At 43.8% G+C, this 11,554-nt stretch overlaps 1 pseudogene; it reads left to right on the plus strand.

Moving 5' to 3' along the window:
• Positions 1-1,079: 1,079 nt before the first annotated feature.
• LOC102989707 (trafficking protein particle complex subunit 2-like) lies at positions 1,080-9,513 on the plus strand (annotated as a pseudogene).
• The last annotated feature ends 2,041 nt before the right edge of the window (positions 9,514-11,554 follow it).

The raw sequence follows: 11,554 nt of genomic DNA on the forward strand, positions 1-11,554 counted from the left end.
CGCGTCCGCCTGCCGATGCAGGGGAACCGGGTTCGCGCCCCGGTCTGGGAGGATCCCACGTGCCGCGGAGCGGCTGGGCCCGTGAGCCATGGCCGCTGAGCCTGCGCGTCCGGAGCCTGTCCTCCGCAACGGGAGAGGCCACAGCAGGGGGAGGCCCGCACCAGGCCCTACCTGCAGTTTACTAAGAGACAGAAATCATTAAGTTTCAAAAACTGTGTCCAGGTCGGTTTCTGGCTGTGGTTTCTAACTCACAGAATTGAACAGAAGCAATTAGACTGAAAGCTGCCAGGTTTTAAGGGCCTGTATAGCCTTTCACCTCTCTGGTCTCGCGGCACTGAAGTGGAGGCTACATTTGGTTCTTTTGCCAACAGTGTTCTCCTGTATCTCCTCCACCAGGTCAGAAGCTGTTGGAGAGTAGAAACCACATTTTATTCACCTCTGTATCTCTTCCAAGCCCATGCTCAGCTCCCTTGCTAGAAATGAACTTAAAGTTTTGCACATTCTAGATGTAACAGGAATCATATTTAGAAGATATTAAACAGCTACACTTTCTCTTCTCATATGACTGATGTTCTCTCAAAGACCATCCGTCATTAATACTGCCCAGGAAAAAAGAGGGAGGTATCAGAGAGTCATAGTTCATGAAAGAAGATATTACTTAATGATGTCCCACTGGGTAGAAAGCTGAAGCAGATATACCTTCGGGGTCTAGGAGGAAGCCATGAGGTAGAGAAAGCTAGAGCAAGAGAGAGGACATGCCCCTGGGGTCAAATCAAGAGAGGTCAAGGAGGAAAGGCAGAAGCAGAGGGGGCTTTCCTGTTTGGGGCCTGAGGAGGAGACCACCTTCAGAGAACTCCTGCAAAAAAATAAAAATAAAAAGAGAAAATGGCAACAGAGGAGAAAAATAGAAATGGTAGTATGCTATGAGGATGCAAAAAAAGGGTATCTGGGAACTGTCAGCTCATGTGGGGCAGGGAAGGTATCCAAACACTCTGACATGCTCGCAGAGGTGGAAAGGTGTGGAAGAGCAAGGACAGCAGTGAGAAGAGTGGGGGGAAACTGACCCTGTGGCAGAAGCTATGTGGTGGAAAACCATAGACGCAGGATGGAGGGAGGTGGCTGAGACCCAGAGGATCTGCAGCTTTAGTGAGGACCAAGGTATGGGAGAAACACTGGACCCCGGTAGGCCACCACATCGCAAGTCATGCTGACTGCAGTGTCAGCAGTTTCTACCAGGAGGATCCCCAGTGGATGGACAGGACATCATCTCAAAGGCTAGAGGGGACCAGGGGACAGCACCAGGACCCGTAGGTGGACATCACCCCTTTCCTCACCACAGAGAGGACAGCTAAGCTTCCCTTCCACCCAGGAGTCATCTTGTGGATATCTAAGGCGAGTCCTAAGAGGAAACAGGAATCTTGACTTTGACTGAGTATTTATCCAAAAGATACTAAACAAATCTCTAAAAGACTGTTTAAGCAGCAGAGCCTGAAATACCCTCAATGTGCAAATTTCAGTTTTTTCCCCACCTTCAGTGGGAATGGGGGGAGAAAGAAGATGATAATAGTTTCTTCTCCACATCCAAATGTCCTGTAAAAATGTGTCCTTGAAACTCAATAAAAATGTGACAACGTGTGCAGGATTTTGCTGTTACATTCATCTTGTATAAGCCTAGTTTATTTAAGCTAAAGTTTCTTCCACTGGAAAATAATAGCAGAAAATGGAGGTACTGGGAACAGCCCAGAAACAGTATCCAGGACACTGTGTGTAGCAAGATTGGATGGATAGATAATAAGGAGGATGACCTACTCTTCAAAAGTTTCCTTCCTCTTTACTTCAAAACTCATTTTTCCCCCCTCTGGCATTCAACTGTTGAAATGAATTGTCCCTCCCAAGGAGGATACACATAAAGATAGAATGTTAATAACCACAATACCTAGCACCTCAGCTTACTTACAGTAGGCATTGAATATTTATTTGGTCATTCGATGCGCTAATGAGATTTGAAGAGAGATATCATGAAAATTACGTGATGTACTTGGTTGATTTAAAGAAGGGAAGACAAGATGAGAGCTCCTAGGAATATCAATGGAGCTGACAAGGGCTGGGTATGGTCATTCTTTGCAGTAGCTGCTGTTGGATGGAGAGCAGGGCTACCTGTCTGCTGTCCTAGATGTGCTGGGAACAGAGAATGAGCTCGCTTTGAGACATGACTTTCCTCTTAGTTCCAACTGAGTTGGAAGGTTGGCCTCTTTTTCTCCTTCTCCATTTTCTGCTCCAGAAAGGCATTTGAAGAACATCTAGAACAAAAATCCTCCTATTATGGATGAGGAATCTGAGCTCACAAAGGTAAAATTATTTACACAACTTCTAAATGACAGAGACTGGAATAATTTTCAAATCTCCCAGATCAGGAGGTGTTTCCTTTACTGCAGACTCTTCTGGATGCAGGCAACAAATCAAACTGTCAGAGGGGGAAAAAAATCTTATTGGCCCAGAGAAGTAAAGTCCAGGGGCAATTTCAGGTATGGCTGAATTCAAATGCTCAATTCAGTTTGCCAGGAAGACATATTTCACCATCATTCCTTTCCACCTTTTGCTATTTTGGCTTTTATATCACGTCAGAGATGGCTACTGGCATCTCCAGGCTGAGGTTCCACAACTTAGAAAATCCAGTGGGAAGAGAGAGTCTCTTTCCTGACTCGAGATTCTGGTTCCCCTGCCTTTGTTCCCTACTTTAAACCAGTTGCTAGAGTTTCTCTCATAGATGACATGCGGTCCTGGAGTATAAGACAGTCACACCCTAAGCTCAGAGACTGAAAGGAGGAGAGTGGCTTCTCAATGGACAATCAGAATACTGTTACCAAAAGGAGGAGGGAAAAGAGTCTGTTTCTATGACAGCATCCTTCTAGGCTGTGTGGTCCAGATACACCTGTGACATCAGACACACACCTTGTATTATTCTCAATTGAAAGGGAGGTTAGTTTATTTAATCTTATGAAAGGGGAGAAAATGGTCTTCTTTTCATAGAGAATAGACATCTTGCACAACGTTCACTCTGGAAGGTAATGTCAGGAAGGATCCTGGCAGGCAACAGGGGCTCACTCCAATTCAGATAATCTAAGAGAGTTTAATAAAGAGACATTTACAAAAGCAAAGGGTGTAGGGGAGGTACAGAGATGGTGCAGTACCTGGGGGTAATAACGTCTGGGCTCCCTGACCCACCCTGGCCCTGAAGGGGCAAGAGGAGGGGGTGATCCCTAAACCAGGAGGCCCAGAGGACTGTTTGGAGAGGTCAGCTGGACTGAAGCTGTGACCTTTAGTAAGGATATAGCCTCAAAATGGGAGCTGGGGAAACAACAAATTCCCAGACCTTCCTCTCCTCCCTCCCTCCAATTTTCTGCAGAAGGTCTCGATTGGGTGACCCATCAGGAGGCCAGAAGCAGGAATCTCATTGTGGATCATAAGGTCAGCCTCTCAGAGCACAATGCTGGACAGACAAGGATCAAGATTGGATCCAGAGGAGGAACAGACAGTATTCAGTTTCTCAGTTACATTTGCACTCTATTCATGGGCCATGAGATGTCTGACTGTATGCCCTTGTCTAAATTCCTATACTGCGGCATTGCCCGCTGAACATCTATAACTGAAATCCTTTGAAACACGTGGGATTGTGAACATACATGACAACAGCAGCAGTGAGGTCCACTGGGGCTTCATTTTGGTTTGGGGTCATAAGACTTGCTCGAGTGTTTGTTCCTTTGCTAGCTTTGTGGCCTTGAAAAAGCCAGATAATCTCTCAGAGACAGAGTTTCCTCATCTTTAATATGAAGATAATATTTCCCTTGCCCTTCTGATGGTATTTGTCATTCAATACAAATGAAATACCAGATATAAAAGTGTATGGGGAATGACAAAGTACTAATGTCATATTGATCATGTCAGCCTTTGTATGTGAGCATAGGTAATATAATATTTTTATTTATGGCTATGCAGTTTTGTAATTCTTACATCAGGAAAAGTTCTAAAGTGCATTTGACGCATTCTATATGTGGCAGTATATTTTAACCATGTGAAATTTGAAATGAATTAATGAGAAATTAACCTCCCGTTTACTCCAGGATTGCATTGAGGAAATGATTTACTGTGCTTCTGCTTATTGCTGGGGGAAAAATAAAAAAGGTTAATCAAGTTTTCTGCCTGACAGGTGAGTCACTGTGCTTATTATCTGTTTATGAGTAGGCAAAAGCACAAAACATCCTTGTGTCCCAGTGAGTTCTGCGAGTCCTTTAAAAACTGTACATTAGCCATGGATCTTCCTGCTAACTCTCCCCTGTGGTTTGCTGAAGATATTTTCCATAATATAACTAGGCTTATCACAATTTATTTCTGCACTGCTGGCTCCTAGGACAATTGCCTAGATTTTCAAACCCCAGATTGGAAGCCGTGGTTTGATAAAAACTACTTTGAAGAAAATGGAAACACTCCCCTCATCCCCTCTTACCTCCCCCCTTTCTTGTCAACCCCCATCCCTCTATGAATATTCTGGTTCCTAAGACTCTTGTGATCAGATTCCCTTATTGTCCCAGTTTCGTGAGAACTCATCAGTGACAGCTTCCACGGGTGCACTGACAGTATACTATGTGGTGAGAACTCTACATCCAATATTTTACTTAATCTCCCCAATATCATATGAAGTAGGTGTTATTATCTCCATTGTACATGAAAGGACTGAAGCTTAGAGAGGCTTACAGCAGAAGAATTTGAATCCAAATGTCTGAGTCCAAAGCCTGTGACCCTAACCACCATACTGTAGAGCCTATCTGTTTCCATGTTGTTCTTTCTCCCTTACAGTAAAATCCGATTGATCCTCATAGAAGAATGGGTCTTACTTGGGTCAATATGCAGAGGGAGTTTTATTCTTCTCATTTCAGAAGACACTTACGTACCCATTGCAGATACATTGCAGATACTTTTTTGGGAAAGGGACAGCCACTGAGGACCCTATGTTAATGGCTGAGAAGGGAATAGCTGTATTGAGTTGCTGTTCTCCGTTAGTCACCATGAAGTCTAGATTCTAATTATTGTGATAGCACATAAAATTCAAGGACATCTGCAAGACAAATGGTCAAAAGCCAGAGTGCTCAGCTTTGCAATATACGATTGTGGTAAAAACATAACACAGGATTTTTTAAAATATAAAAAATGTAGGAGAATGCTCAGTGACTGAGAATCTATATATGGAACTTGGTCTGTTTTTCCTAAATGATGACTGTAAGAGGTTAAGCCCAATGATATAAACTTTACCTTACTAAATTTCCCCATCAATTTCATGCTGTTCATATTCTATTTCTTTTTACTTCTTAAGCACATTGGAGAAGTATATGAGAAAAAAATGCACACTCATCTTTTTAAATGATATAAGAGATAGTGAACAATTTAATAGAAAGAAAAGAAAAACACTCAACTCATTTATTAATCCTTTTAATGAATTTTTGTCAAGTGCTTAATTTTTGCTGGGTTCCAGGAGTACTGGGAAGCTTCTAGTCTAACAGGGGATCCAGGGACAAGCAATGTAATATAGTGAGTATTACAGTAAGAGTTAAGCAAGAAGGGTGAGTGGGCTTGACCACTACTGACTCAGTCTCAGAGGGTCTAGGAAAACATCCAAGAACACTTGCTGTCTCCTTTGAGATCTAACGGCTGAGTAGGCCTTAATCAAGCCGGGGGAGGGTGTTTCAGGCTGAGGTGCAACACAGACAAAAGCCTGGCTCCATTTTAAGGAAATGAAAGTAGTTCAGCGTCGTTGGCACTGTGAGGGAGGAAGTGGCAAAAGATAAAGAATGGAAAGAAGCAGAAGCTAAATCTTAGAGAACCTCTTAGCTCCGTTAAATAATTTGGACTTTTCTATTAAGGTCAATAAGTAGCTATTAAAATTTTTAAGCGAGTGAATGACACGATCAAATTTGTGCTTTAGGAAGATGATTACTCTTGACTCCAGGTGCCAGAGGACACTGGTCTGGGTTGGTGTGCTGGTGCAGTGACACTGACCTTCACCTCTGAGGAAGATGAGCCCTTGTTTTCCTTGCCTTTTTTGGGCCATAGATGTTGCAATACAACTATGTTTAGACTCTACATACAGAAAACCCATATTCAAATGAAATATCAATTCCTGTAAGGACAAATTTCTGTCTCCCCAGAGTGGAAGATGCCTGTTGTAAACAACCTGCTACCAAAAGGCTGGCTGATCTCCTTGGTCTCCGCTGCTGGCAGGTTGGCCATTCAAGAGCAGCATTAGCTAGATCAGTGGGGACCCATCAAGCCTCTGCCACGCGCCCACTCTGTTCTTGCGCCTTTTGTCCAGCACGGAATCATCCTTCCCCACTGGTCGCTGAGAGACCCCTGTGCAGTGGATGTTCCCTGGGGGACAGTAATATCTGCACACTTTGTGCCCATTCCTATAGGTGAGTCTACATACCTCTTCCCCAGACTTGCTTGTCCCTAGTTTTCCAGTCCTTTTCCTTCCAGACGCAAGGCCAATCATCCATACAAAATGGGTAACCAAGCTTACTGTTCATCACTTTCTCACTGAGTAATTTCCTACCTCTCCCTTGACTAATGGACAGGTCTCAGATGCAGTTTTTAATGTCTTCTCAGGGGATGGACACACAGAATTGAGCGATCAGTCACACCTAGGGGCAGCCCGCTTGCTATCCTCATACTGGCTCTCTTTACATCTACTTTCCCCTTGTCCTGATCTCTGGGATTATTCTCAAGCCTTTAAGCTGTGCTTCCAAGGGAGCCCAGGCTAAATGGCTGGCATCAGGAGTGACCCTAGAAATCAAACCATAAGAATGGGATTTTCAAATTATATTACTAGTGGTAGTTACTATTACCCTGCACTGGGTGCATCAGAGTTGGTTGAGTATTCATCCAGGTTGTAAAATTGTAACTGTGACATCACACCAGTGACAGCTATTAAGAGAGTGCCTAGGCCTTCCCTGGTGGCGCAGTGGTTGAGAATCTGCCTGCTAATGCAGGGGACACGGGTTCGAGCCCTAGTCTGGGAGGATCCCACATGCCGCGGGGCAACTAGGCCCACGTGCCACCACTACTGAGCCTGCGCGTCTGGAGCCTGTGCTCCGCAACAAGAGAGGCCGCGATAGTGAGAGGCCCGCGCACCGCGATGAAGAGTGGCCCCCGCTCGCCACAACTAGAGAAAGCCCTCGCACAGAAGCGAAGACCCAACACAGCAAAAATACATAAATTAATTAATAAACTCCTACCCCCAACATTAAAAAAAAAAGAAAGTGTCTAAACGTCCTAGATTCATTTTCCCATTCTCACAAGCTGGGAGTGCAATGGGGTAAATTACTATGTTGTCACACTTTTCTGAACATGTGGAAGGACAGCTGTTGGTGATCAGGGGGATAGCTGAATAGGTGCCATGGGTGCTCAGGTGTACTAGTTCCCTGTGAAATATTTCAGCATCTCTTCTTTCTGATGATTTGGTAACTGATGGTATTTTCTGCCTTCATTGATTCCATGCTCTAAATCAGTGAAACTCTACCCTGATGTGTACAACTGAATTGCCTCAGTGCTTAAAAAAAATCAATGCATGTATGGACTCCATCATTTAAATCAGAATCTCTAAAAGCGGGGCCCAGATATCTGTGTTTTTAAAAGCTCCTCACATGGTTGTAATGTGCAGCCAGGGTCGATGACAGCACTGCCAGACCAACAGAGAGGGGAGGGTGGAGGGTGACTTACATTCATTGAGCAAAAGCACCGCCATTGGCATCTTCCCTTTTTACACATATGCAGTTTCAATAACAGTGATATGGGAAAGAGTAATCAGATTTCTTCTTGAAGGAACATGCCAACAGTTTGGTAGAAATACTTAAATTTGATGCTTGGGGTAAAAGGTGAGTCCTCCCAAGGCATGTTCAAAACAAAACTGTTTCCAAAAATCGCAGGCATATGACAAGGAGAGGAATTGGATGGCACTTGTGGGACTGGGAAAGAGAATGTAGAGAAAAGGGATAGGAAAGAATAAAGCACAAAGTAGCCTGCTGTGAGCCTCCAGATCTTCCACGACTCAACTCCCAGTGCTTGGGGTTAGGACACCTTGTTGACATAGTAAGTGTTAAGGCTTCTGTCCAGGTGACATGGTCAGTATGAAAACAGGAGCTGGATGGTCAGGAATGTCTCTCCCAAGGTCTATGTCTCAATGTGATAACAGCTACTATTCACTGAGAGTAATTTTAGACATTCAGGAGTTGCAAAAAGAAGTTGAAAGATGCTGTCTGTCCCATTGTGACAGAAAAGAACCTGCTGATGTCAGGAGATCACGTTGGTGATGGGCTCACAGCTAGCGCTACACTTATGAGGCTCCACAGAGAGCCAGTGGGACCAAAAATGCCCCTCCAGGGTGCTAAGCTCTTGAGAGTAATCATGAACCAGCACTTCCCAAAGGGTGTTCTGTGGAACTGGAGCTCTACGGATGTTAAATGAAAAAAATGTACAAGGGTTTCGTGGTCAAAGATGTCGGGCAGAAGGGCTAAATGCAAGGTCTTCCAAAGCCTTTAGTTTGCTAAATGAGCCTGGTGAGGGTCCAAGAGGGGAAACAAGACTGCAGCTCTCCTGCACGTTCTCATGAAGTACCTCAAAGACCCCAATTCCCTGAGAGTCATTTTGGGAAACATTCCTACAGGCCTATGTATGAATGACTGACGACAAATAGATGTTTTTGCAAGAAATGAACAGAGACAAAAAGATATAAGTACACGCACTTATACATTTTAAATTTGCCTTCTTTTTAAATCAGAAACAAAAGTAAGTTGTTTTTTCTTTTTCTAGAAATAAGCCTTCATCAGAACAAACTGTTAGGGCACGGGAATTCACTGAGCATTTCCGTTACTGGTGTCCCGCTGCAGGAGCTTTTTTTTTTTTTTTGTGGTACGCGGGAACCACTGCGCCACCAGGGAAGCCCAGGAGCTATCTATTGAAGACAACGTTTGGAAGCTTCTACTTTGTCATTGTTGGTCACCATGATAATCCAGTTTTTGAAATGGAGTTTTTGCCAGCTGGAAAAGCAGAATCCAAAGACGATCACCGCCATCTGAACCAGTTCGTAGCTCACACTGCTATCGACCTCGTAGATAGAACATGTGGCTGTCAAACAACATGTACCTGAAGACGGGGGACAAGTTCAGTGAGTGGTTTGTTTCAGCATTCGTCACTGCGGGTCATATGAAATTTATTATGTTGCATGACGTCAGGCAAGAAGACGGAATAAAGAACTTCTTTATTGATGTCTATGATTTATATATAAAGTTTGAAATGATTCCATTTTATGAACCCAATTCTCCTATTTGGTCAAGCGCATTTGACAGAAAAGTTCAGTTTCTTGGGAAGAAACACCTTTTACGCTGAATGCAAAAAATTCGGAAGTAAACAGTGTCACTACAATAGGGTATACTCAGGAATGTGTACATTGTAAGTAACTTGATTAAACAGCATGGAAAAGTTTTAGTTGTAGTCTCAATTTATCTAAACCTAATGAAATTGCTTTTATATTTAAAAATAGTATATTCAGTTTCTTACGATTATCAACAGATTGATATTTGCTTGTGAACAGTACTATTTATGAAGAGTTCTTTATCGGTAATCTTGAAATATTTTTATTTTAAAAATTGAGAATAAGCTTTTGACTTTCCTCATTCAGATAGCTTGATCTTGTTGTAACAATCCAGAACCAAATGTCATTGTCAAGATTTGGTGGGCAGATTTTTTTTTTTTTTTTTTTTTTGTGGTACGTGGGCCTCTCACTGTTGTGGCCTCTCCCGTTGCGGAGCACAGGCTCCGGACGTGCAGGCCCAGCGGCCATGGTTCACGGGCCCAGCCGCTCCGCAGCACGTGGGATCCTCCCGAACCGGGGCACGAACCCGTGTCCCCTGCATCGGCAGGCAGATTCTCAACCACTGAGCCACCAGGGAAGCCCGGTAGGCAGATTTAAAACCAAAAGCTTCTGCATTAGGGAATGAAGTTGATGGCATATACATGAGCTCATCTATACATCTGAGATGTCATGAAAATGTATAGGTAGTATACATAGAGGTAGTATATGTACACTAAGCAGCCAAGAAGCCAGAGCAGACAGCTTTGCAGTGCCACATGCCACAGGCCTGCCCCTGTCAGAGACTGGGAACGGTGATCCTCCTGTAATCCGAGAATCCTGGATCCATGTTTGTAAAGTGGGAGGCTAGGACCAAAGTGACAGGTTATGTTCTTATGTTTCCTTTCCTCAGACAGTAAACTAAAGATTAAGTGAACCCGTTGATAGCTGTACTAGTAAAAAGTTGTAAGGCAAGTTTTAAAATTGTAAACAAAGAAAAGCTTGCATCACATTAACCCTTGCGCTCTTGGCTGTTTAGGCTGTATACCGGAGGGGGCGGGAGTGACTTCTTTTGTACTGTAACAGCGTGGGATCTTACAGTAAACCAGTGAATGTCCATTGAAAAGCAAGTAATATAACTGGGTATTTTCTGTGCTAATTGCGAGCGCTTGAAGAATTTTGTTCCATTCTGAATTAACCTGAGCAAGTAATTCTAAGTTTGGTCTTGTATCTTTGTGTGAAGTTGTTAGCATAATTTTTTACCATATTTATTTGATATCCTAAATAAAGATGTTTGTCCAAGGGAAAAAAACCCCAAAAAACAAGCTGTTAGCCTGCACGAGGCATTGTGTATTCCACGGACGTTTATCCCCCATTGGTTGTACATGATGTCATGGCTCTGCAGAGTTATTTCACTGACTCCTTGAAACTGCAATTCCCTGTTGAGAGTTGAAGTAATATACACGTGAGAAGAGTAGGGAGCCCGAAAGTAAAGAATTCATCCCGCTGAATTTTTTCCTATCGTACGTTCACGATGTGACTCCACAAGTCGACCGCAAACCACGAAGAAGTTCACATTTATTAGCGGGAGGTTAGAAACAGCTTGTGCTTCTGGGTCAAGTTACCTTCACTGAAGTGGAGAGAGTGTGATGATGTAGCTTTGGAGTGGGAGGCAAGAGACCTGAATTCTTGTCCCAGTGGCACATACTCTTGCTATGTGACCTTGTCCAAATGCCTAGTTGTCTCATCTGTAAAGTGGGGCTTAGATGCTCTTGCAGGTCTCTTCCAGTTTGAATCTAGGGGTATCTGGATAACTGCAAGATAATAAAGGTAAGCCATTCCAAAGTGACTGGAGAAAACCTTGGACAACTTAGAATGTACAAAAAAGGCCCTCCTTAGGAAAGACCCCTTCTTAAGAATGAGGCTCCAGAATTTTTACAGCCCTCATTCTCTGTGGGCCTGGGGGTAGAGATAGCGAGATGCTTCGTTTGAGAAAGCTTTACTCATTCCTAGGGCTCCTTTTCTTACTCTGTTGAAGGTCACACGACGCTGGGAAAAGGGTGAGGGGTCCAGGCCCCAAGGCTCCACGCCGTGTTGCTATCCAGCTCTGGCCGTTCACATGAGTGTCCAGCCATGATGCTCCGGTGCTCAGCTGTG

This window comes from Physeter macrocephalus, chromosome 11 (genome assembly GCF_002837175.3).
Source record: "Physeter macrocephalus isolate SW-GA chromosome 11, ASM283717v5, whole genome shotgun sequence".
In the NCBI taxonomy this organism is placed as follows: domain Eukaryota; kingdom Metazoa; phylum Chordata; class Mammalia; order Artiodactyla; family Physeteridae; genus Physeter; species Physeter macrocephalus.